General features: G+C 37.9%; 1 protein-coding gene and 1 long non-coding RNA gene across 6 annotated transcripts in view; one reads left to right on the top strand and one right to left on the bottom strand.

Moving 5' to 3' along the window:
- The window catches only part of LOC145668122 (atrial natriuretic peptide receptor 3), a 753,866-nt gene that overhangs the window by 267,975 nt on the left and 459,770 nt on the right, over window positions 1–26,121 (bottom strand). The gene's annotated exons all lie outside the window — the stretch shown is intronic.
- Window positions 28–26,121, top strand: LOC145669185 (uncharacterized). The gene is made up of 3 exons (XR_014128161.1): window positions 28–210; window positions 7,242–7,418; window positions 25,978–26,121. It is a non-coding gene; the product is annotated as an uncharacterized LOC145669185 (long non-coding RNA).

The raw sequence follows: 26,121 nt of genomic DNA, 5'->3' as shown, positions 1-26,121 counted from the left end.
ATTATTATTATTATTATTTCAGGTACTATTAAGTTAAAGTCCTACGGAATTCTTGCCTCGGAAGGAATTTGAGCAATCTACCGACAATTTTCGTACTCTCTCTTAGGATCCTGGTTTGCTATCTATTTTAGCCCATCCTGTTCAAATGTAAACATTCATCCTCAGCTGCCAAGTAGCCGATTGATGTATTGTGATTCCTATCTTTGTACAGTAAGTGCCACGCTACGACTTTATATCTAACAGGATGATAGATAGATTACTGCTAGTTGGTCTACTTTAATACCCTCTCCGACAATCTGTAGTGCGGGTCAGTCAAATTGGCGTTGGAAGTAACAAATGATTAGTCCATAGCAGATTAAATCTTTCATTTTAGTTAACGTCCCACGATTATGATCTTTAAAACAAGGGAGACGGATAATTAAGACAAGTGAATGATGATAGACGAATTGGTGAAATGAGAATCTGGGAGAAAAGGAGAGTACTACGAGAAAATTAACGGAAACTATGTTGTCCAGCACAAATTTACTTGATCGGGGATCGAACCAGGAAACTCACGCTCCAGATTTAAGCGGTATACCATTCAGCCATCGGACCTCACATGAGTTTGTAACGTGTTGCTGCGAAACTCATGAAAATGAAATGAAAGCCAGCTTTCAGTGGCCGACTGTTGCATGTAATAAAGGAAGTTGTCTAATATGAGGGTGATCAGAAAGTAAGGTTACAAAGCCTGCAGTGGAAAGTGTATATATCATACAACTAATACAGCCAACAGATAGTGTATACGTTAGGTTATTTTTCGACATAGTATCCACATTGGTTGAGACACTTGTCACATCGTGGGATGAGTTTGAAGATTTCCTCCTGGTATAAATTCCTGTCCTTCCTTGTTCAGCCACGTTGTCACGCCATGTGTCCGTTGTCCTCCTCTGAAGCGAAGCGGCGGTCTACAACATATCGTGAGATACTGTGACGTTATCCTCGTGCTGTCCTGAATCAGTTCCTCCAGACGATCTGTGTTCAAATCTGTTGACACCATGCCGGGTCGGTCACTGCGCTCATGATCTGTGATCTTTTCTCTACCAGCCGCGAACTTTAGATACCATTCTGCGACATGCTGACGTGACATTAGTCTCTTCGTAAAGCTTTATTAACTGCCGGTGAATTTTATTCGCGGTTTCATGTTTCGCCCACACAAATCGAATAACTTTTCGAATTTCTTTGCGAGACCATCTTTACAAACGAGTCGCCATTTGTGTTTACCTACAACTACCGCACAGTTGCCAACTCCATGTACTCTCTGCATACCTCTCATTCCTCGATAACAGACGAAACTCCGGGAATATTTGGCTTGTAACCTTAGTTTCTGATCCTTCCTCGTACTAACAAAAGAATGATAGTATGTATTTTGTTAGAGAAGTGTAATAAATAATTCTTTATTTCGTTTGGTTCAGATGTTCACATGACAAGGTGATGAATGTAATTATAGTTAGTTGGTGAGACGTATTGTTTGTATATTCAAATCCCTTCAGACCTCGCAAACCGAAGAACAATGCCGTATCATTTGGATTTCTTTTGTTTAAATCTATAGACAAAGTGATATTCTTTTATCTTCCTACTGTTCGGTTTTAAGAGTAATTGTTCCAACGTCATTAATTTATGCATCTGCTCTGTGTACTAATTTGTACTCATATTACGTGAGATTGTAAGCTTCGTTTGCAGTCATCAATGAAATCAATGCAAGTAACTGGGATGTAGTGGTTCAATTAATTTATTTATTTTCGAACTATATGTCCAACAGTTCTTCCCTTGCGGTCATCAGGAACTAACGTGGGAATCACAAGCAAGTATTTGGGAATACTTAAAAAAAAAAAGAGTATTATTGTGTCACATGTTCACCACGTAACAACTTTTGGTTCTTATGGGAAGAGATTTTGTCAGTTGTCATTGAAACTAAAAGTGGTGGTAATTTTCTAAAGCTTACAGTTTTAGTATAAATATTGGAGTGGAGGTGGATTTTCTACAAAGGATATTCAAATGGAAAGATTCGAAACGTCGTACAAATTAAACTGGTTGAAATAGGGATATGCCGCTTTGGGATAACGTAGTGCGATATCTAAGGAAGAGAATGTAGTGTCCGGCATGAACGGGCACCTCACACATGACGTAGGAGAGAATCAGGCAGTTATGTGTTTCGTCCAATTGACACGGCAGTGCATGTGGAATAAATCATGGTGTTCACATTGAAAAATTTGACGATTGAGGAGCAGCGAGGTTTTGTCAGATCTCTGACTGTGAAAGAGGTTAAACCGGCTGATATTCATCGCCGGATTGTGGTCGTATACAGGGGAAATGGTGTGTCCGACAAGTCAGTTAGAAAGTGGAGTGCGTTTTTGTGGAGACTGGGAGAGTTTGAGTGATGACCGAGACCAGGCCACAAAATATGCTGGACAAGTATAAGTGAGAGCAGCTTGGGCATTCCTACAGTCCTGACATGTCGCCCTGCCACTTCCATCTGTTTGATGTGCTAAAAATAAATTCAAAGGGAAGCGCTTCAACTCGCACAAAGAACTGAAGGACACAGTGGAGGACTGGTTCCTATCACAGCCATCTGAATTTTAGGAAGAAGGAATCGTTCGGCTCGTGAAATCGTGGAATATTGTCCTCAGGTCTCTGGTTATTACTTTTTAATGAAGACTTCGATTATACCTACAGTGTCACTTAGTACCTGTTCATTTGAACTAATCTTGTACTTCGGACGCTAAATTGATTGCATAAAAAACTTCGTTTTTATTACCTTTTTAACTCTAGTGATTAACGTTAAAACTATAAGTAGTTGACGTCTGTCATTAACTGTTGTAATAGAGAGATTAGGGCGATGACTATATTTTTGGTGCACTTAATTGATTACAGGAAACCGCTTCTCGCTATTACCGTTTACACTTTACAGTGATCAAGCTTGAAACCGAAAGTGGTTGTTTTTACTAGTTCCGGTTTGAATAGAGAATTAAGAGAGAAAATATCACCTATTCTTAAAACGCAAAATCGATCCCAAAACACTCCTTCGCTATCGCTTATCGCTCTTACGCTATGTAGATCAATGGTTGATAATCTTCCTTACTCAGCTCCTCCTTCATGAATCCCACATACTTCATGCCCGCTCTTCGTGAACCTTACAAATTTCACGCCCTCTCTTTATTATTTTTTAAGTATGCTGCCTTTGGGCAGGCCCTGGGAATAATGAAGATTTTCTTTTTTCAATTTTAGATTTTGCCCGGAAATGTTTCTTCCACTTTCATCGATCTTCAGCTTCCTGTTTTAATTCCCAATATTTTCTCCTATCTTTCAAATCATCGAGCAGCTGTGTTCTTCTTCCTATTCCTCGCCTCCCTTCCATCTTTCCTTCTATGGCGGTGTGAAGAACACAATTTGTTGTTGAAAGGATTGGGGACAAACATATAAACCTAGCATTTCAAGACTAGCAGTACCAGCGCTCTCTACACAGCGCATCATTCACATATGAGCATGAATCTCCTTGTTATTCCTCACATCTGTAAATGTCCCTTTTCAGACACAAGTGAAAGGGGTCTTGATAAAAATTGGCAAGATATACTATAGAGAAAGGATTTTGTCGATTACGTTTTCAACATCTCGTACGGTTTGCAGCATACTTCCGGTTGGAGTTTTTAATTTATGTATGATCAGTGTTTTCTTTCTTTTTGTATGCAGTATGTAATAAGCAAATACATTACACACATAATTAATTAAAATGTCAGTGATATATGGTGTTCACTGTGTAAAACACTCCAATCAATAAAGATTCAACTTACTGTTAGAGAGAAGAAATGGTTATTCTTCGTTTTTCATTGTCAGTTGGCCATGAAACAAACTCCTAAGAGGTTTGCGACCCCTGTGTAGGATATGATGCTTTAGTTTCTTTCTTTTTTAATTTCAACACTTCCAGTATACCCGTAAAATGTAATAAAGAAATAATGGACATGTTTTTTTAATATTCAATTAGAATTTGACAATCTACACAAAATTTGCAATCGATCAGTGAAAACGTCATCTTCCTAGAGCCTGTAGTTTCCACAGGATTGACCACAAACATATAAACGCCCACAAACATATATTTTAAAAGAACTCCAAAAATGGTAGCACAACTCATTTGCATTGATTTTGGAAAAACCTTATTAAAATACAAAGGCTTTGAAAACAATTAAAAAAATAAACTTTATATAAGAAAGGTTACATAATTTATTTAAAGTACACACAGTTTAAAATATTTGTTTCTGTTAAACGTGAAATCACAAATAACCGTAATGAAATGTTTGAAATCAAAGGTTATAGGTTGGAGCTCAGGATATCAATATTCATAACAGACCCGGTTGCCAGAAGGCTCAGTAGCACGACTTCATCACGACACGCATATCTTGTGTCCTGCACAAACTTTCAAAATCAACCCGCCTCCTTTCAGATCCACCCCCGATGTTGTTATCACCTCCACAACCCTGTCAGGCAAATGCCATATCGATCTCTCAGACTCTCTTGGCAGTGACCACCTTCCAGTCAAGTTAACTATCAAACGTTCTTTTCACCATCACTGTTCTGCAAACATTCCACCTAGGGAGGTCCCTAGATTTGACAAAGCTAATTGGGATAACTACAGACTTCATCTCACTTTTAAGCTTGAGCATCTCGAGCCACCAAATACTGAGGATGAACTATACTCGACGCTGGATGCTATCACCTCTTCTATTCATACAGCATCTGCCGAGAATATACCTACCTCGCAAGTACATCCATGGCGTCCTCGATTACCACCTCAGTACCTTCACATGATCAGACGTTCTCGACAATTTTACCGAGATTACGTACGCACAAAGAACGAAGAGGCTCTACGCCATCAGCTACAACTCCAACGTACGGTTCGTAACTACGTTGTCGCCTATGAACTTCGAAACTGGGTCAAGACGTGCAAAACAATCGACGCAACTTCACATCCTACAAAATATTGGAAGAGATTAAATACATTGACTGGCAAACTTCCTCGAACACCTTACCCTCTCATAGACGGTGATCATCCACTCACCTCAAATACTGCCAAAGCTGATGCCTTTGCGAATCATCTCCGAACCATCTTTACTCTATTTTCTCCTGAAAGATCTGTACGACACCATCCTGCATAAACGTTTAATGTTGATTCTTCTCATCTTCAACCCAGTACAGAGCATAACTTTCCAGCTCATCACGAACTTACCACACCTATCACAGTTCCAGAACTTCGTGAAGTCACAGCTCGCAAACGTAACACTGCTCCAGGCGTGGACCTTATCACCTATCGTCACATTAAAGAGAGTCCTTTCTGTTTACTGCTCCTGTTAGCCCATATTTTCACTTCCATTTTACGTATCCGTATCATTCCCGCTGATTGGAAAACTTCCAAGACTTTAATTTTTCTGAAACCTAATAAGCCTGCCACCTCTGTATGATCTTACCGTCCAATCCAATTAACCACTGTTTTCTGCAAAATTCTCGAACGCATTCTTGTAAACAGTCTTCATTTCTCTCGCCATCGTATCATTCTACCCCATCAAACAGGTTTTTGTCCTCGCATTGGTGTTCATGACCAACTCTTACGCCTCACCAATCTCATTACGAATAACTTCAACCGCTCACAGCCATCATGCTTAGTTCTATTCGATCTTGAGAAGGCTTTCAATAAGGTATGGTATCTTGCGCTCTTCTTTAAGCTCCTGTCCTGTAAACTAACAATGTGCTGCATCCGATTCATTTACAACTTTCTATCATGTCGCATTACATATATATCTATAAACAATTTCTTACCACATTCTATCTTTATTCATTCCAGCATTCCACAGGGCTCAGCATTATCTCTACTTCTGTATCTGCTCTTCGTTGCCGATCTTTCTCCACTTCCTTCAAATATATATTTCTCCCAGTTTGAAGACGACACAGCCTTTCTTGCTCTCGGCAAAACGATCCATCAATTGAACACAGCATTCCAATCTGCCATCGATATCTTTGGTAGTTGGTGCTCGAAATGGCGATTACGCCTAAATTCTGAACAGACTCAAGCAATAGTTTTTCTTGACCCTAAGAGACGGTCCCGCGTCCTTAGAAATCCAACACGCCTGCACCTTTCTGTTCTCGATACTCTCATCAAACCTACCAAACATGTTAAGTACCAAGGTGTTACATTTGATACTCACCTCACATGGCGAACTCACTTAACTCAAATTATCACTAAAGCCTACAATAGACTGAATCATCTTCGCCAACTCAGGCACAACCTGGGGCCTACAAGCAGATACCATTCTCACAACATATAAGGTGTTCCTACGACCCGTCCTCACCTATGGGGTTAGAGCCTGGGATGCTGCACATTCAACCTTTTACAACAAGCTCAAGATCCTAGAATGACACGCCTTGCGTTTGCATATCGTATCAAGCTACTCAGCCCTACACAGGATCTGTACGATCGCATCTCCTTTCCTCAAGTCCTTTACCATATTGAAAAACTTCGACTTTCCTACATTACCAATAGAGTGGCTCAGAAGCATCCCCATTTCCTTGATATTCTACACAGTGATATCGATTACGCTCCACAACATCCTGTGCGCTACCCGCCACTCTCCCTCCTCTTTACTTTATATCGTTATTCACTCCCACCAAAGCATCCTGATGAAGACATCGCATCAGCCTTTGCCATTCATTCAGATTCGTGCTACATCTTCCCATCATATGCACAGTAATCCATCTCTTCCAACAGGGCTCATTGTGTCTCTCATCATGATCCTGGGCAGCCCCATGATCGGAAGATAACATGCATTCGTCTAACTAACCCTTCCCTTTACTGTATTGTGGCATTCAGTGCACCTCACCCTCATCTCCCTCTAATGATTATGGCTAAAAGGCCATAATGTCTGCTATGGTACTTCAATACTATATAATTTATGATCAATAAAGTTCATATAAATTATTAAATGACTTAGACCATCCCTGCTGACTCTTTTCCATATTACTATTCCTTCTCTTCCCAAGAAAAGGACATAACCCTTGTAAGGGGCTAGCATTGTAAAAAAACGCTTTTGTTGCTATTGTAGCATTTTAATAGATAAACACCAGTAGGCTTAAACATGTAAAGTATTCAATAGTTAGTATTTGGAGAATTTTATATCATTGTTTTATACTTTCACATTTTTCTTCGTTTTATTTTCAAGCAAGTTCAAGTTAAAGTAATGTTCCCGAAAGAACCAAAGGTGTCTCCAGCATGTAAATCTCTTATAAACAAACTTCTGGCACCAGCTCGTAAGAGAGTGTCTATACAGCAAATAAAAACGATTCCATGGTTTGAAACTCCTACTACTAGTGGTACTTCCAGCGTGCAGATGTTACAGGTATTTCAAAATGTAGAATTGTAGTTTGTATATAAGATAGGTGTGCGCAATTTCGCCATGTTTGCAATTCTGCCAGTAAGTGTATTTCCGAACACGTTGTCATAAGTCGGTAGATGGGACTAGTATATAGGTAGATAGCGTACGCTGAACGTCTTTTGTCCCGTTTCGACGAGTAGGAGCTAGGCATGAAAGACAGGCAGTCTGTGTATGTGATAGATGTAGTGGTGTTATAAGATCGAGAGAAACAAAATGCCTTCTTTTGCTTCAGAAGGAAGGTTCGCAGCTGCGTGGTAAGTATTGTATTGTGAAGATGAATAATTTATGTCTACAATGATGTGGGTAACGTTGTGTGTTGTATACACGACTCCAGCTCGGCGGTTGGGTTGGTTGCAAATTCGAAAGGCGTTGGACTAAACCTCAATTTTGTCACAAATATATCAGTGTGGCAAACTGCAAATAAGAGAATAAAACAAATTGTTAAGAATGACAATTTTATTATTGTGAGGGAGTTGGATGACATCAAAAGTTACAAAATTACTTACTTAAGCAGTTCAAACAAGATGAATGGTAAGAAACAGATACAAGAAGAAATCATTTCTCTCTTTCCCTTTCCCCACCCAAAAAAAGAAACTCATAAAAAGAAAAAGTTACATAATATAAAGGTTTCATATAAAATCCTAAAAGCACAAAAACAAATAGCTAATCGAAACGAAAAAGAGAAACACAGAATAGGGGCCACCAGTGGCGTAGCAGAGTTGCGGCCTCCCATGCAAGATAAACAAATGGAACCCTAGTTGTAAACCCCATTTTTATAAAATAATAATAATAATAATAATAATTTATTATTATTATTATTATTATTATTATTATTATTAAAAAGTCGTTTCCTTTTCAAAATCTCTGACTCTGCCTAAGAGCATGAATGCATATAACGATCATGTGGTACGTTTTGTCAATGAGAGGTCCCAAAGGCCAAAACGGGTCGAAATCTCCAAGAGAGAGAAATAAAAAACTTTCTTATGGTAAATTCTATTTCAAAGTTCGAAGCACTTGCTTTTGCACGTGACTTTTTGTTTCTTTTTTCAGGGAACAGAAAAGTTCTGCCACCTAAGAAGTTATACCATATAATATTGCAAATTTGCAAGTGGATGTATTTACATTGCAATTTGTGGTAATAAAGATATGATTAGAAAACAATATTGTAAAAAGTAAGTTTAATTGCTTCATCCATCGCAAGTCTTAGGTGTCCCTTATACCTCGCCTCCCCCCGAATATCGATATCGAAAATTTAGAACGATATATTCATGTCCATATATTCGCGATATCGAATGTTGATATATGATAATAAAGATATCGACGATAGCGATGTATCGACATACCACAGGCCCAGGTCCGAGAAGTAGTGCTCTCAAACGGGTCGGGTCGGGTCAGGTCAACTCGGGTCGGGTTATCGAGTCGGGTCAGTCGGGTCAGCTCGGGTCGGGTTGTCGGGTCAGGCTAATCGGGTCGGGTTGTCGGGTCGGGTCAATCGGGTCAACTCGGGTCGGGTTGTCGGGTCGGGTTATTCGGGTCGGGTTGTCGGGTCGGGTCAATCGGGTCGGGTCGGGTCGGGTCAGCTCGGGTCGGGTCAGCTCGGGTCGGGTTATTGGGTCGGGTCACTCGGGTCGGGTTGTCGGGTCGGGTCAGTCGGGTTATCGGGTCGGGTTAGTCGGGTCAGTTCACTTTGGTCAACTGAGTTTAGGTTGAGTTTAAACTCGGCTGGAGTCGAAAGCTGCTGTTTTTCACTAGCTGCCTAATTAAAAATAGCAATTTTCAATCTATTTTATAGAAATCATAATTCTATTTTGAACACTTGCAGCTAGTGTTTTTATGATAAATGCTTATTTTTCTACTTGTGTGTACTTTAATTTTTAAATGTGGAAGATTGATTTTACCAATCGACTGTAATATTAATATTTACGCCAATATGGAGTCTGGATTTAGAACAAAACTAGAAGTTGTTTAAGCAACGCCAAAAGAGAGATTGGATATGGACGACCAAGCCCAAGCAGGGCCGCGGTGGCTCAGTGGTAGAGAATTCATCTCTGGTGCATGGTGTCCAGTAGCGTAGCTAGTTTTTTTCAGGGGGGGGCAATGAAGGGCCCAAGAGGATTTTGAGGGGGACATCTCCAATATATATATATATGTGTGTGTGTGTGTGTGTGTGTATTCAAGGTGAATGTTTCCATCTTTATTGTTCATGATTTTACTCTTTGGAAAACAGTGAAAATATAAGAATTTAGTACCTCAAACAACTAGGATTCATTAATGCAATTGATTTCTAATATAAGTAAATAGCTATTTAATCATGGCGTTTAAAATATGTGTAGCTGGTTGACTTAAGTGGAAGCAAACACACTTTTACAGGTAAAGAAAATAACTTATAGGTTCATGCCTCTACTTGAAGAGGATTTTTCTATTCGTGTGGGCAGCAGCAAACATATCCACAACTTGTTAAAGATCTAACGATTTTGCAATTTCCTTCTCAATATAAAGTAACACTAAGTTTTTCAACCTATCATGAGTCATTGACTTGCGTATACAAGTCTTTAATCTTTTCAAAGAAGAGAATGACCTTTCACATATAGCACTAGAAACTGATATAATCACAGAGATGATACCTAGCTTGTAGGTTTCTAGGAATGCGTTTTTGTAGACACAAAGATCAACGAAATTTATTAAGGAATCAGCTTTCGTTTTCTTCTCGTCTTCATACAACTTAATTGTTAGAGCAACCCACATTATGCTTTATTTCTTGTTTAATTATGCTTTTTTTAAATTATGCTTTATTGTTAATTTCAATGATTATTTTACATTAATCGTGTATAATGTATAATTATTATACATCAAATATCTATATATATAAAAGAGAACGTACAATTCTTTGTCCGCTCATCACGCTAATACGGCTGAACCAATTTCTTTCATTTTTGGGGGGTTATTAGGATTTGGACCCTAGATGGTTTTTATCATATCACTTTAATTTTTAATTACCAGTGTCTTGAGATAATTGACCATTCAAGTGTCCATAACGTACAAATCCTTTGTTATTAGTTCATCATAGGTAAAAATAAACGTATTTATATGCAACCCGCATGACCGTGTCACTCGGCGGCTTAACATAAATGACAGGCGATATACAGCGGAAAATAGCTTGAATCTTCTGTTTAAAATTTTTTAATTGATTTGCTTATTTTTACAGACACTTTTACAATATGCCAGCACCGGGATGACCGCAGCGAAGCGGGGCGGGTTAACATAAATGACAGGCGATATAATGTTAAGATTTACTGCAATCTTCTATGGTTTTTATCATATCACTTGAAAGCGAAAAAGTAAAAATTATCTAAGTAACAAAGTTTATTGCGTTCCGGGGTGACCGCAGCGAAGCGGGGTGAACGCTGCTAGTTCTAAATATCTTGATCTATTTATTGATTTTTTTTGCAACTAGTTTCTCTCATATTTAATGAACTTTCTACTTAATTCATTGTAAAGAGATGTGCTTTCCTCGAATAAATTTTTTCTATCATTTGTGTGCGCCTTACAGGTACATAAATACAGAAAGGGAAAGTAAAAGATGCCACCAAAAAGTACAGAAAGTGCTTAAGTTCAAAAAGTAAACATAACAATACAGTGATGACGCCAGAGGGGGGCAAGGGGGCGATCGCCCCCCTAGTAGCTACTTCTGCCCCCCTGACTGCCACCTAGACTGCCCCCCCAGACTCGTACAATCTTTAAACATTCTTCATGTAGTATTATATATCAGTATCATAACCAATCTCATTGACAAAGTGTAGTCTACTTTCCATGAATTTACTATGTGGCAGATTAATCCTCAAGCTTTCTTCTTTGAGCGTCTGGGTATGCACGCATATTTCTGTTTTTTAATTTAGCCCCTTTTGAGGTAAATTTTAGTTATACTTCTTTCTTATGATTTTTAATAATTGTGCCTAGCGAACAATAGTAGATTTGGTCAACTTGTTTTCTTCTCATTGGATCAACTTCGATTGGAAACAAAAGAAAGGTAAAACCAGTTACGAAACTTGTTTGTATTTGTCCAGGTTTGAAGTTTTCAGTTTCATATTTTGTTTTATTTAAAACTTCTTTTTTCTGAAACATTATTCTCTGCTTCCAATATTCAGAGGATGTGTTTATAACAGCTTAGTTTGCAACTACCAGGGCTTAATTTTTTGAAGGAGATAAAAAGAGTTGTGTTTTTCCTTCCTGCAAATGATGATAATAAAATTATGGAATCAAATTGATTCCCAATAAAATGTATTGTCAGAGTGCTGATCTTTAGTTAGTAATTGGTTTATACTAGTGCTCCTTTACTTATTTTGTTTCAAAGTACTGACGTGACGTCTACCATATTGACTAGGAACTGCTGAAAAATTCGTAGCAGAAGGAGGAGTGCACATGGATTGGTGAAGTTTTACTTCTTCTTCTCTTCCCCCGAGAGTCAATATACTACCTTGTACAGTGCTCCAGCTTTTGCAGAAAAGTTTAAAAAATCTAGATTTCCTCGCACGACTGTTCGTAGCACAACCCCTATCAGATCTAAAATGGCGTGTTTCAAGTGTTATTTACGTTTGGGAAATAAGTAAAACGTAATAGTTAGACGGAGCTAAATCTGCGGAATAAGAATGATGATCTAGACATTGAAATCCTAGATTATGCAATGTCAGTTATGTTCGCAGGGGCTTGATGGACAGGTGTATTCTTCTGAAGGAACAGAATTCCTTTCTTTTCATTTTCCGCAGCGTTGAACTTTGAATTTTTCTTTCAGTTTTGTAAGTAATGTAGAGATTCTGGATTAAATATCTGACCATTGAGGAGGTAGTCTACCACTCCATAGTTATACCAGAAGAATGTTCCAAACAGTTTCTCAACCTACTTCTGTGTCTTGAACTTCTTGGGGCGATGGAGAAATGAGTGCTACTACTCCATTGACTGTTGTTCCGATTCAGGATCATAGTGGTACAACCATATTTCATCTATGGTTACTATTCGTCAGCAAAATTGATCAGCATTACGGTCAAATTGGAAGAATACTTCTCTTAATGCCGTTACCCTTTTATTCTCCTGACATATATTTTGGGAACCCATTATGCCGAAAACTTGCGCATACCCAAGCCATTCTGAATTATGCTACCGACGAGTTCCATAAAAAAAAAAAAAAAAAAAAAAAAAAAAAAAAAAAAAAAAAAAAAAGAAGCCCAGAATACCCGACACAAGTTTTGCTGAGAAGGTAAAAACTGAGAAAGCGGGGTGCAGACCTCAGACTATAATAAATATAAATAGCTTAAATTATTTTTGTCACACAAAAACTGGCGTGGCCTAGGCCCTCCGGCCCCGGGCTATATCCACCACTGGCTGAAAAGCTGCAATTTTCAAGAATAATGTCACAAATTGCATCCATGATTCCAGGAAGAGTCATTGCTTTTAATCATCCTGGATGTAAAGCATAATTTGTTGAGAAATTGTTACGTTTATACTAAGCCGCTTACTTCTTCACCACTATATATAACGGAGGAGTCCCGTGGTGTTTCACTGATTTCCTAATTAATTTACTTCGGTGACTTTCCTTGGTGGAACAAAAATATTATAACAGTAAGGATCTGGATGTTCGTGAAATTATCTGTTTTGGCACACATAATCACTTCAGAGGCCTGAGAAACAATAAGAATTTCATTATTAATATGAAAATTTATATTTGTACATACAGAGATATGTTTTTCTAAACTACGGTTTCATTTTTCTACCTAGTACCTACACTCCTTCTGGATTGGACTACGACATTTTCAGCAGCTCCTCGTAAATTCTCTCTCTGTCTGTCTCTCTCTCTCCCTATATATATATATATATATATATATATATATATATATATATATATATATATATATATATATATATATATATAGAGAGAGAGAGAGAGAGAGAGAGAGAGAGATACGTAGCATATAGACGAATGTGTTACTTGTAGCATACGCGAAAGTAATTCAATTTATGTTTAGGCTGCAAAAGTTTCATTGAAAAATATTTCATGTGCAGACGTTACTTATTTGTTAGTTACAAATTTTATTTGAAATAAGTTTAATTTATAATCATATAGATCTAACATAAAAACAGCAACGAAATACACAATGTAATGTAAAATAAGTCAAACGTAATAAATATGTCATTTTTGGCAAATAGCCGCCCCCCGAAAATGTATCTGCCCCTCCTTTGCCCCCCTAAGAACTTAAAGCTGGCGTCGTCACTGTAACAATATAGTATGGAGTTCTTGCATACTATTCATTGTTGGCGGAAAAATTTCTTCTTTTACTTTCTTTTCTCCACATCAAAGGATTACACCGAAAAGTTTACAGAAATGAAAATAAGCTTTTCATTGTTGCATTGTTGTTCTCAATGATTTTGCATTGTAAATATTGGCTTTAAAAATATTAACACAGTATGTTAAACTTTCAGTTAAAGAGAATTTTCCAAGAATTGTGCTATATATTTTAAATTATGCTTTATGCTTTATTTTCTAAAATTATGCTTTTAAAACTAGTTTCCCAATGTGAGTGCATTTTGGCGTTCACTCAGTATCGTGACCATAGTGCTCTCAAACGGGTCGGGTTGACCCGACCCGACTCGGATCGGGTCAGTTCGGGTCGGGTTACGGGTCGGGTCAATTCGGGTCGGGTTATCGGGTCGGGTCAGTCGGGTCAATTCGGGTCGGGTTATCGGGTCGGGTCAGTCGGGTCAGTTCGGGTCGGGTTGTCGGGTCAGGCTACTCGGGTCGGGTTGTCGGGTCGGGTCAGTCGGGTCGGGTTGTCGGGTTGGGTTATTCGGGTCGGGTTGTCGGGTCGGGTCAATCGGGTCAGCTCGGGTCGGGTTGTCGGGTCGGGTTGGGTCAATCGGGTCAGCTCGGGTCGGGTTGTCGGGTCGGGTTATTCGGGTCGGGTCAACCGGGTCAGCTCGGGTCGGGTTATCGGGTCAGGTCAATCAGATCGGATCACGGTTCGGGTCAGGTCATCGGGTCGGGTCAGTCAATTCGGGTCACGGGTCGGGTCGGGTCGGTCTTCAACCCGACCCGACCCGTTGAGAGCACTACCGAGAAGTGATGTTTGAAATATACTGGAATCAAGAATCAAATTCTAAATAAGTCATCCATTTCCGTATTCAATGTTGAGGGGGAAGGGTGTGAACCCGAATAGAAATTTTAAGAAAACAAATGTTAAGATAAAAGTAGGTTTTCCGTCTCCCCTTGAATACAAAAATTAATAGAAAACTATTACTGTAATTTACCTTTTACTTCTGTTTCTGATTGTTATCACAAATCAGCGACAGTACACATACTTTACATAGTATACCAATACACTCTATAACTTTTTACAACCAAACAAGCCGGAAGATGAATTTCCTGTGATATTAAAGTGGAATGCTCTACAAGATAGTCATAATTCATTGGCCATATTTCTATCAGTACTTTGGTACAGACTAAGAGCTACAAGACTAACAGAACTAGAAATTAGAGATTTCGTTGCTTTTTTCTCTCAGACTAAAAGACTTCTGCATTTTCCTTAGATTTTCATTTTCTTAATATAACTCCCCTGTCCTGGGTTAATTCTAGCTACCGCAGTTTCGAGATAATCGGTAAACGAAAGTGTAAAGTTTATCGACTCTCAACTCTCGACAGTCTGTGAGAAGATATTTCACAGTTCAACTTGTTATTTCTTTGTTACAAAAACACTTCTAGTTGACTCTATTCATGGTAAATTACTGAACTTATAAACATTTACAATTATTGAAAAATGAATAATTATTTTTAAACATAAAAAGTCGTTACAGTTCAGTAGAATGCAGTAGTAGATGGAAGTGAATGAAAATATTGTTTATTTGTTGAGATGTGCAAACTGAATGTGAATAGTGTTTCCCATTCTCTTGTCCAGAAGCGGATTAACGATGGACTTCTGGGGGCTCGGTGGTTGATAATACTCCTATTTAGAGTTACTTTTAAGAGCTGCAAACTCTAGAATGGGTTTTATTTATATATAAAATAAAAAAGATTCCCTTTCCGGGGGACAATCGCCATGATCGCCCCCTGATTCCGCTCCTGCTCTTGTGTAGCAAATTTGAAGACATTTATTTCGTGTATGCTTCTGACGATGCTGATTAGGGATGGCCACAATTGTATAATCTTTTATTCAATTACCGGATAGAAACTTATCCGGATTTGCAGTATCCGGTTGACGGATAAAAAACGGATGACGAATAAAGGATAATATCCGGATAACGTATATGGTTTTAAAAAGACATAATAGGAGAGAGACGTATCAGTCTTTTCTGCTCATGAGGTTATTAAAAGACGATCATCGTGCAGTTGTCTTTACCATTGAAAGATATTGCTTCTTAAAATGTTTCCTAGTAACTTATTCTGCTGCGTGGGGACTTTATTGTTTCGATCCCCGGCCAAGTAAGTTTGCGGTGGACAAGATCGTGTCCGTAGGTTCTCTCAGGGTACTCCCGCTTCTCTCCACTTTCACTCCATCAATTGCTCTCTATTATCAATGACTTGCTTTAATCATTGGGCGTAGTGGCTCAGTGGCTATCTATTTTAGCCCATCCTGTTCAAATGAAAGCATTCATCCTCAGCTGCCAAGTAGCCTATTGATGTATTGTGCTTCCTATCTTTGTACAGTAAGTGCCACGCTACGACTTCATATCTAACAGGATGATAGATAGATTACTGCTAGTTGGTCTACTTTAATACCCTCTCCGACAATCTGTAGTACGGGTCAGTCAAATTGGCGTTAGAAGTAACAAATGATTAGTCCATAGCAGATTAAATCTCATTTAAGTCCTACGATTATGTCCTTTAAAACAAGGGAGACGAATGATTAAGACACGTGAATGATGATGGACGAATTGGTGAAATGAGAATCTGGGAGAAAAGGGGAGTACTACGAGAAAATTAACGGAAACTATGTTGTCCACCACAAATTTACTTGATCGGGGATCGAACCAGGAAACTCACGCCCCAGATTTAAGCGATATACCACTCAGCCATTGTTGCGAAACTCATGTGTAGCAAGAAAGCCAACTTTGAGTGGCCGACTGTTGCATGTAATAAAGGAAGTTGTCTAATATGAGGGTGATCAGAAACTAAGGTTAAAAGCCTGCAGTGGAACGTGTATATACCATACAACTAATACAGCCAACAGATAGTGTATACGTTAGGTTATTTTTCGACATAGTATCCACATTGGTTGAGACACTTGTCACATCGTGGGATGAGTTTGAAGATTTCCTCCTGGTATAAATTCCTGTCCTTCCTTGTTCAGCCACGTTGTCACGCCATGTGTCCGTTGTCCTCCTCTGAAGCGAAGCGGCGGTCTACTACATATCGTCAGATACTGTGACGTTATCCTCGTGCTGTCCTGAATCATTTCCTCCAGACGATTTGTGTTCAAATCTGTTGATACCGTGCCGGGTCGGTCACTGCGCTCATAATCTGTGACCTTTTCTGTACCAGCCGCGAACTTTAGATACCATTCTGCGACATGCTGACGTGACATTAGTCTCTTCGTAAAGCTTTATTAACTACCGGTGAATTTTATTCGCGGTTTCATGTTTCGCCCACACAAATCGAATAACTTTTCGTATTTCTTTGCGAGACCATCTTTACAAACGAGTCGCCATTTGTGTTTACCTACAACTACCACACAGTTGCCAACTCCATGTACACTCTGCATACCTCTCATTCCTCGATAACAGACGAAACTCCGGGAATATTTGGCTTGTAACCTTAGTTTCTGATCCTTCCTCGTACTAACAAAAGAATGATAGTATGTATAATACTAGTAATACTATATTTTGTTAGAGAAGTGTAATAAATAATCCTTTATTTCGTTTGGTTCAGATGTTCACATGACAAGGTGATGAATGTAATTATAGTTAGTTGGTGAGACGTATTGTTTGTATATTCAAATCCCTTCAGACCTCGCAAACCGAAGAACAATGCCGTATCATTTGGATTTCTTTTGTTTAAATCTATAGACAAAGTGATATTCTTTTATCTTCCTACTGTTCGGTTTTAAGAGTAATTGTTCCAACGTCATTAATTTATGCATCTGCTCTGTGTACTAATTTGTACTCATATTACGTGAGATTGTAAGCTTCGTTTGCAGTCATCAATGAAATCAATGCAAGTAACTGGGATGTAGTGGTTCAATTAATTTATTTATTTTCGAACTGTATGTCCCACAGTTCTTCCCTTGCGGTCCTCAGGAACTAACGTCGGAATCACAGGCAAGTATTTGGGAATACTTAAAAAAAAAAAAAAAAAAAAGTATTATTGTGTCACATGTACACCAGGTAAACAACTTTTGGTTCTTATGGGAAGAGATTTTGTCAGTTGTTATTGAAACTAAAAGTGGTGGTAATTTTCTAAAGCTTACGGTTTTAGTATAAATATTGGAGTGAGGTGGATTTTCTACAAAGGGTATTCAAATGGAAGGATTCGAAACGTCGTACAAATTAAACTGGTTGAAATAGGGATATACCGCTTTGGGATAACGTAGTGCAATATCTAAGGAAGAGAATGTAGTGTCCGGCATGAACAAGCACCTCACACATGACGTAGGAGGGAATCAGGCAGTTATGTGTTTCGTCCAAGTGACACGGCAGTGCATGTGGAAGAAATCATGGTTTTCACATTGAAAAATTTGACGATTGAGGAGCAGCGAGGTGTTACCAGATTTCTGACTGTGAAAGAGGTTAAACCGGCCGATATTCATCGCCGGATTTTGGTCGTATACAGGGGAAATAGTGTGTTCGACAAGTCAGTTAGAAAGTGGAGTGCGTTTTTGTGGAGACTGGGAGAATTTAAGTGATGACCGAGACCAGGCCACAAAATATGCTAGACAAGTTTAAGTGAGAGCAGCTTGGGCATCCCTACAGTCCTGACATGTCGCCCTGCGACTTCTATCTGTTTGATGCGCTAAAAATAAATCTCAAAGGGAAGCGCTTCAACTCGCACAAAGAACTGAAGGACACAGTGGAGGACTGGTTCCTATCACAGCCATCTGAATTCTAGGAAGAAGGAATCGTTCGGCTCGTGAAATCGTGGAATATTGTCCTCAGGTCTCTGGTTATTACTTTTCAATGAAGACTTCGATTATACCTACAGTGTCACTTCGTACTTGTTCATTTGAACTAACCTTGTACTTCGGACGCTAAATTGATTGCATAAAAAAACTTTGTTTTTTATTACCTTTTTAACTCTAGTGATTAACGTAGTTGTAAGTAGTTGACGTCTGTCTTTAACTGTTGTAATAGAGAGATTAGGGTGATGATTATATTTTTGATGCACTTAATTGATTACAGGAAACCGCTTCTCGCTATTACCGTTTACACTTTACAGTGATCAAGCTTGAAACCGAAAGTGGTTGTTTTTACTAGTTCCGTTTTGAATAGAGAATTAAGAGAGAAAATATCACCTATTCTTCAAACGCAAAATCGATCCCAAAACACTCCTTCTCGCTATCGCTTATCGCTCTTACGCTATGTAGATCACTGGTTCATAATCTTCCTTACTCAGCGCCTCCTTCATGAATCCCACATACTTCAGGCCCGCTCTTCGTGAATCTTACAAATTTCACGCTCTCTCTTTATTATTTATTAAGTATGCTGCCTTTTGGCAGGTCCTGAGACTAATGAAGATTTTCTTTTTTCAATTTTAGATTTTGCCTGGAAATGTTTCTTCCACTTTCATCGATCTTCAGCTTCCTGTTTTAATTCCCAATATTTTCTCCTATCTTTCAAATCATCGAGCAGCTGTGTTCTTCTTCCTATTCCTCGCCTCCCTTCCATCTTTCCTTCTATGGCGTGTGAAGAACACAATTCCTTCGCTAGATGTATCCAATCCAATTGGCCATTCTACGAAGGATGGTGGCTAGAAGTATCCTCTTCTCTCCTATCCGTTTTAAAATACCTTCGTTTTTTGCTCTTTCTATCCATTTTATCTTCCTCCAACACCACATTTAGAAGCTCTCTAAACATTTCTTCTCTAACTTCCGTAATGTCCAAGCCTCTGAACCATACAGTCCAATGCTCCATATATAGCACTTGACCAACTTCCTCTTAAGTCCAATATTGAGCCCGCTAGTTAAGGGGGAAGGGGGACAGTAGTCAAAATCTTATATTATTTAATCGAGGGAATGCTATATCAGGCGCCTCTAGTATTCAAATACTTTTCAAAAGCTAAATTTTTTTTTTTGCCTGTTTTTCGTAAGTGAAAAGAGATAATGAAAGGAAACTTACCACAATAATAGATAATGTTATTCTACACCTGAAAATACGAATCGAAAGAATAACCAGTGTTGCCATCCATAGAAATGACAGTGTGGCCGAAATTTGAATTACCCAAAAATTTTGGTTAAGTCAGAGACTAGAAAAATGAACTCAATGGTAATTGATGACTTATTATATGTGTTCCTTGTTAACTACTTTTTAAATAATAATTGTATTTATTTTGTAATAACTTACATCAGTTTTTACAAACACAACTCTCCCTTTACATCAAGAATTCTTTCTGATATAATTCTCTTGAATCCAGTAACATCTCTGGTGCTCTTTCCTTTCCGGAATCCAAATTCATCTTCTTCCAACCTCCCATCTATCTTACTTTTCAGCCGCCTGTTCAGCATATGTGAAATGATCTTTCCAATGTGGGAAATCAGGCTAATGGTTCTGTGATCGCTGCACTTCTTTGCTTGCTTTTTCTTGGGGAATGCAATCACTGTAACATCAAGAAAATCCTTTGGCCAATCTCAACTCAGGCAGATCTTGTTAATAAGTGAAGTCAGTGCTTTCATTCCCTGTCTCCTAATCCTATCCTGTTCGTTGTCTCCTAATCCCTTGAGCAAATCCACTGGTATGTGGTCATCTCCAGTGGTCTTTGTCCTTCGCATGTCTTTGATTGCTTGTACTACTTCGCTTTTCAATATACTGGGTCCTTTTTCATCATCATCCACCTCTTCCTCTGCTTCGATCGCAATATCGTTGGGGCGGTTCTTCTGATCATACAGATCTTTTATGTATTCCTCCCAAATTCTAAGGATCCTTTGATGGTCAGTGGTTACATTACCTAATTCATCTTCGATGCCAAACGTTCGTATACTTTTGTCAGCTTTCCCTCCGAGCTCTTGTGCTTTCTGGTACATCAGATAATATCTACCGCGCCGTTGAAGTTCCATTATTTCTTCACATCTGCTACATGTACATTTCTTCGGTTTTGTCTTCTCAATTCATTATTTAGCCTTCTGTATTCATTGATGTCCGTGTTTGTTGCCCTTCTGCGTTCTTCCATCTTCTTAAGGAATGCTTCAGTTATCCATGGTTTTCTCGGTGCTCTTTCCATCCTGCCAATGTTATTGTGGACTGTATCAAGTAGAATCTGTTTAACTGTTTCCCAACTATTCTCTATATTATCAACCACATCGCCCATTGCACAAAATTTTTCTTCAGTCTCTTTTTTCACATCATCGTCATATTTCTTAGTCGCTCTAATCTCCATTTTCGATTTCTTCTCCCGCTTTTCTTGATCGTCTTTAACCAGGTTTGCACTTCCGCCAACAGGAGATTGTGATCCGAATCATTGTCCGCTTCTTTCAGTGTCTTCACGTCTCGTACACTATTCCTGAAACGTTGCTTCACAAGAATGTAATCGATTTGGTAGAGTTTCTTGTCTCCTGGACTTTACCACGTGTACAGTTTGGTTTGTCTTTTCTTAAACCAGGTATTCCATCACAACCATATGTTGCCTACAGAAGTCGATAAGCATTTGACCTCGTTCGTTTCTTCTACATAGTTCAAACGGTCCCACTGCCTTATTCACAGCTCCTTCTCCTACTACGCTGTTGAAATCTCCCATTACTATGGCGCTGACCTTACCTTTTCCTTGCTGATGCAATGTGTCACTGATCTGATCATACATTACTTCTACTTCATTATCATCATGGTCGGTTGTTGGCATATACACTTGTATTATCACAATATCCACTGGTTTTGCATGTAGTTTTGCAAACATCAAGCGGTCACCGCAATATTCCACTTTCCTTACACTTCTTGCTACTTCGTTCTTCATTGCTATCGCGACACCATTCTCGGCCTTATCGCCACCCGAATAGTATATTATGTAATTTCCCGATACTATCTCATCTTTCCCTGGCCATCTCACTTCACTCAAGCCCATTATGTCCACTTCACATTTGCCCATTTCCACTTTTAACTTTTCAAAATTTCCCTCACGTCGTAGAGTTCGTACGTTCCAGGTTCCCATGCTGAAATGGAAGTTACTGTTTTCTCCTCTGATGATTCTTACCGGAGTAGTCCCCACCCGGAGATCCGAACGGTGGACTATTTTACCTCCGTATTTTTTTCTTTTTTTTTTTTTTTTTTTTTTTACCTCACAAGGGACATCATTCAATTGTCCGGCTCCGATTTCAATGAAATTTTTCTTGCTGATAGAGGATATGTATTAACAACCTTTTAACGTCGTGCCTTAAAAGCATGGGGATGAATAAAGTGTGACGTTTAGAAGTTGCTATTATTTATTATTTAGAATAAGTAGGTTAATGTTAAATGAGAGGAAATGATAATAAACTTTATGTTTTGTTTAATAAATGTGTTGGTTTAAGTAATGTTATGATGTTTGTGTGTATGTTTGAGTGTGAATGTAGCATAACACATTAGATTATAAATTGTAAACGTTTAGAAATTGCAATATGATTGATATGCACATAGCTGAGGCACACATACTTGTTTTATATGATGAGTGTTTGGATTGATAGTTGTAATTTTTAGTTTTGGACTTTTTGGACTGGATAGTTGGTTGTATGTAATTTTTAATTGAATATTAACTAAAAGCCAACCATTACTAGTGGACTATGGTTGGACGATAAACAGAAAGTAGATTACCCCTGATTTATTTGTGGTTGTAAAGGATTACAGACCACTGCTTGGCTGCTAATTATTTTTGATGACAGAAATTTTTGCCATGGTGTATGTTTTCTATTTTTTAATAAGAGTTGTGATGTGATTATTAGAGATTACTGCAGAAGTCCCTTACTTCCCTCTGTAAACGGAGTGTTAATAAAAGAACAACCATGTAGATACATACAAGGCCTAGGGGGAAGTCGTATGGTAGGTATGATCTTGACGGCAGCCATCTTGACATCCGCCATTTTGAATTAAGCTCAAGTTTTTTTAATGGGAATAGGGTAATACGATACATAATTTCGGGCTAGAATTTAATCAGGAAGACAATGGTGAAGCTTGTTTTAAGATATGCCCATTTGAAGAAAAGTTACGGGTATATTAATTGTTTATACTTACTACATGCCTAAGTCCCTTACCTCCGCTTCTAACCCGGGTATTAATGATAAGTTGATAAAAGCTTCGGTAATACATATATGCCCATAGGAAAGGGATACGATAAGGATATCCTTGACGGCAGCCATCTTGAAATCCGACATTTTGAATTAAAGTGAAGTTTTGAAAAATTAAACCCATAGTATGTGGCATCTCATTTTAATAGCAAATTTTCCAGAAAAGCCAATTTTATGCTTATTTTTGTTCTATAGTTAATCAGTATGAATTTAGGACTCTTCTAATGTGCACCAAACGTCCATTATTCGATCTTTCAAATTGGCAGCACTCCTAATTTTCACCGCATGTTTTAAGATTCCAACTGGCACTTTGCAATTATTGCCATGCCTCATGTTTTCTAACTTTATTACATTTTTTTAAGAGTTGCGATATGTCAGTTCATGAATAGTGTTGGGATAAGCATCCAGCAATCATTCTGAATTTTGAAGACTTGCCACGTAATTATTTATTTCCTATGCCTGCACTTCAAAAACTCGTTTACTGACATGAATCATCGCACAATGAAACAACTCTAACTTTGCATTTAGGTAATACCGAAGACGTAGCTTGTAATGGATAGTAGATGAGACGAGAAATCAAATGAAAATCCACTTCAAAAATGAAAACGAAATATGATTGTTGTGTAAATCAATGGTCTTTTGTTTTGTTTTATATTTATTTCTTTATTGTATATGTATTTATTTATTTATTTATTTTCTATGGCAATTTTTTTTTAGCTAGTCAGACAAAAAAGTCATTCGTTTTCTAGCGATTGTTGTCGATTGTTCATGTTTGTAAGATTTATAATCAGTATTGATCGGGAACTCGATTAAGTTACCCTCTTTATAAACAAGTTACCTGTTTTCATATTTTTTTCATGGTACAAACAGCGTATTGGGAACAGTCATATTGTGCCTCTTTGATATTTTCTATCATTGCTGCAGTTCCTTTAAATTTGTATTTATTAAAAACATTTTATTGTTTGTCGTTTGCGCAACATGTAGGCTACATTTCCTGATAATTTTGTTTTCGTATAACACCAATTTGTTATAATTTCATTTGTATTTCTTTACGTCACATAGGTCCATAGGTTTTTCATGTATTCTGGTTTAAAATAAATAATTTCATATCAAGTCTCCAAAATTCAGAAAGATTGCTGGATGCTTATCCCAACACTATTAACGAACTTACAAATCGCAACTCTTAAAAAAAATGTAATAAATTTAGAAAACAAGAGGCATGGCAATATTTGCAAAGTGCCAGTTGGAGTGTTAAAACATGCGGTGAAAATTAGGAGTGTTGCCAATTTGAAAGATCGAATAATGGACGTTTGGTGCACATTAGAAACAGTCCTAAATTCATACTTGTTATCTATAGAACAAAAATAAGCATACCATTGGCTTTTGGGGAAAATTTGCTATTAAAATGAGGTGTCACATGCTATGGGTTTAATTTTTCAAAACTTCACTGTAATTCAAAATGGCGGATGTCAAGATGGCTGCCGTCAAGATCATACCTACCATACGACTTTCCCTTAGCCTTATATGTATCTACATGGTTTTCTTTCATTAACACTCCGTTTACAAAGGGAAGTAAGGGACTTCTGCTGTAATTTCTAACAACCACATCACAACTCTTAAAAATTATAGAAAAATAGAAAACATGCACCATGGCAAAAATTTCTGTCATCACAAATAATACATACATCTCCTCTATCAGCAAGAAAAATTTCATTGAAATCGGAGCCGGACAATTGGGTGATGTCCCTTGTCACGAAGAACCATCATATTTATTTATTCTCCTCTTTCGTCCCTTCTGGGAAAAAGATAATGTGGTAGTATTTCCTTTTCACATCTCCATGCCGTTGACCATCTAGTGGTTCATCCGCCTTTTAGGACAGTTTCCCCACCTAAGGACAAGAAGGTGCCCTGACCTCTTGCTGTTTATTAATCCAATTTCTTCTATGATTTCAAATGCAGTGTTGAATACTCGAATCTTCAATGATAATGATAATAATAATAACAATAGTTACTTTGTGTTTGTTCCGTTTAATTTCATGTCTCTGTTGCAACAATTGTAATACTTGTTTATCAGTATGCTCTTACGCCCCATGTTGTTTGGCGTTAACACTGGTTAAATATTGCACTGCCCTAAAGATGAACGGTAACAACTCTTTAAAATTTATAGAATGTATTCATGTGTAGCGAATTAATTAAATTGTGCTTGTTATGGACCATTTTCAAATAAAGGGAGGTAGCCAACCTGAAACATAAAATCCCATCTGAAGGGGGAAAAATCCCATTTTGCCTCTGAATTTCTCACGTTATATTAATTACAAATTTGATTTGTAATTTGAAAATAGAATTCTTGTAGGCGACTCACTTTGTACAATATGCAGCTAAATTAATTATCCATAAATTCTATCTTTATAAAATAAAGTTTATCAATAAATCTTTTCCTCAATTGAAAACAAATAAGTTTGTTGTTAGAAATACAGTGTATATATATCACAAGTTTCTATCAACATCATCTACCGACCGTAACGACCCTGAAAAAAAAGTTCATATATTTAGTGAGAAACGTCTTGAAAAATTGATAGTTTCACGTTCAGTGTTTACTTTATCTTTTCATTCATTTATTGTACTTTATTATTATTATTATTATTATTATTATTATTATTATTATTATTATTATTATTTCTTAAATACTCTCACACAAATTTTGTTTTGTGCCGGTTAGTCTTTCAGCATCTCATGGGATTAATTCACCTCACAAATAGCTTCCGGATTAGCATCCCGACAGCAAAGGTATATCTTCCTGCAAAGATCTCGAATTTGACGATCAACATTGATTTCACGCTTATGGATTATGTTCACTTCCTACCCGTAGAGAATTTTGTTGAAAGGGGCAGACTACTAAATATTTTTCAAAAGCTAATAATTTTTCTTTTGGCCATTTTTCGTAAGTGAAAAGAGATAATGAAATGATTATTGTTGTTGTTAGATATCAGGTATAAAATGGCCTCTGAGCTGAATCTGGTGATTGTTAAATAAATAAATAAATAAATAAATAAATAAATAAATAAAATGTATCTTCTTCGTAGCTCCCTTCTCCGACTCGTCTACGATTGCAATGATGTCTGTTGTATCAGCCTCTGCTATTCGCCTTGATCAGTTATATCTGTGTCGTCTATGCGCCTTCATCCTCAAGTCCGCCTGCCTCCGTTGTCCTCCTCCTGCGACGATTG

The sequence above is a fragment of the Thermobia domestica genome, chromosome 13 (assembly GCF_964235325.1).
Source record: "Thermobia domestica chromosome 13, izTheDome1.hap1.1, whole genome shotgun sequence".
Taxonomy (NCBI): domain Eukaryota; kingdom Metazoa; phylum Arthropoda; class Insecta; order Zygentoma; family Lepismatidae; genus Thermobia; species Thermobia domestica.
Note: the sequence above shows the minus strand (reverse complement) of the source record. Positions and strands in the feature narration are given on the sequence as shown.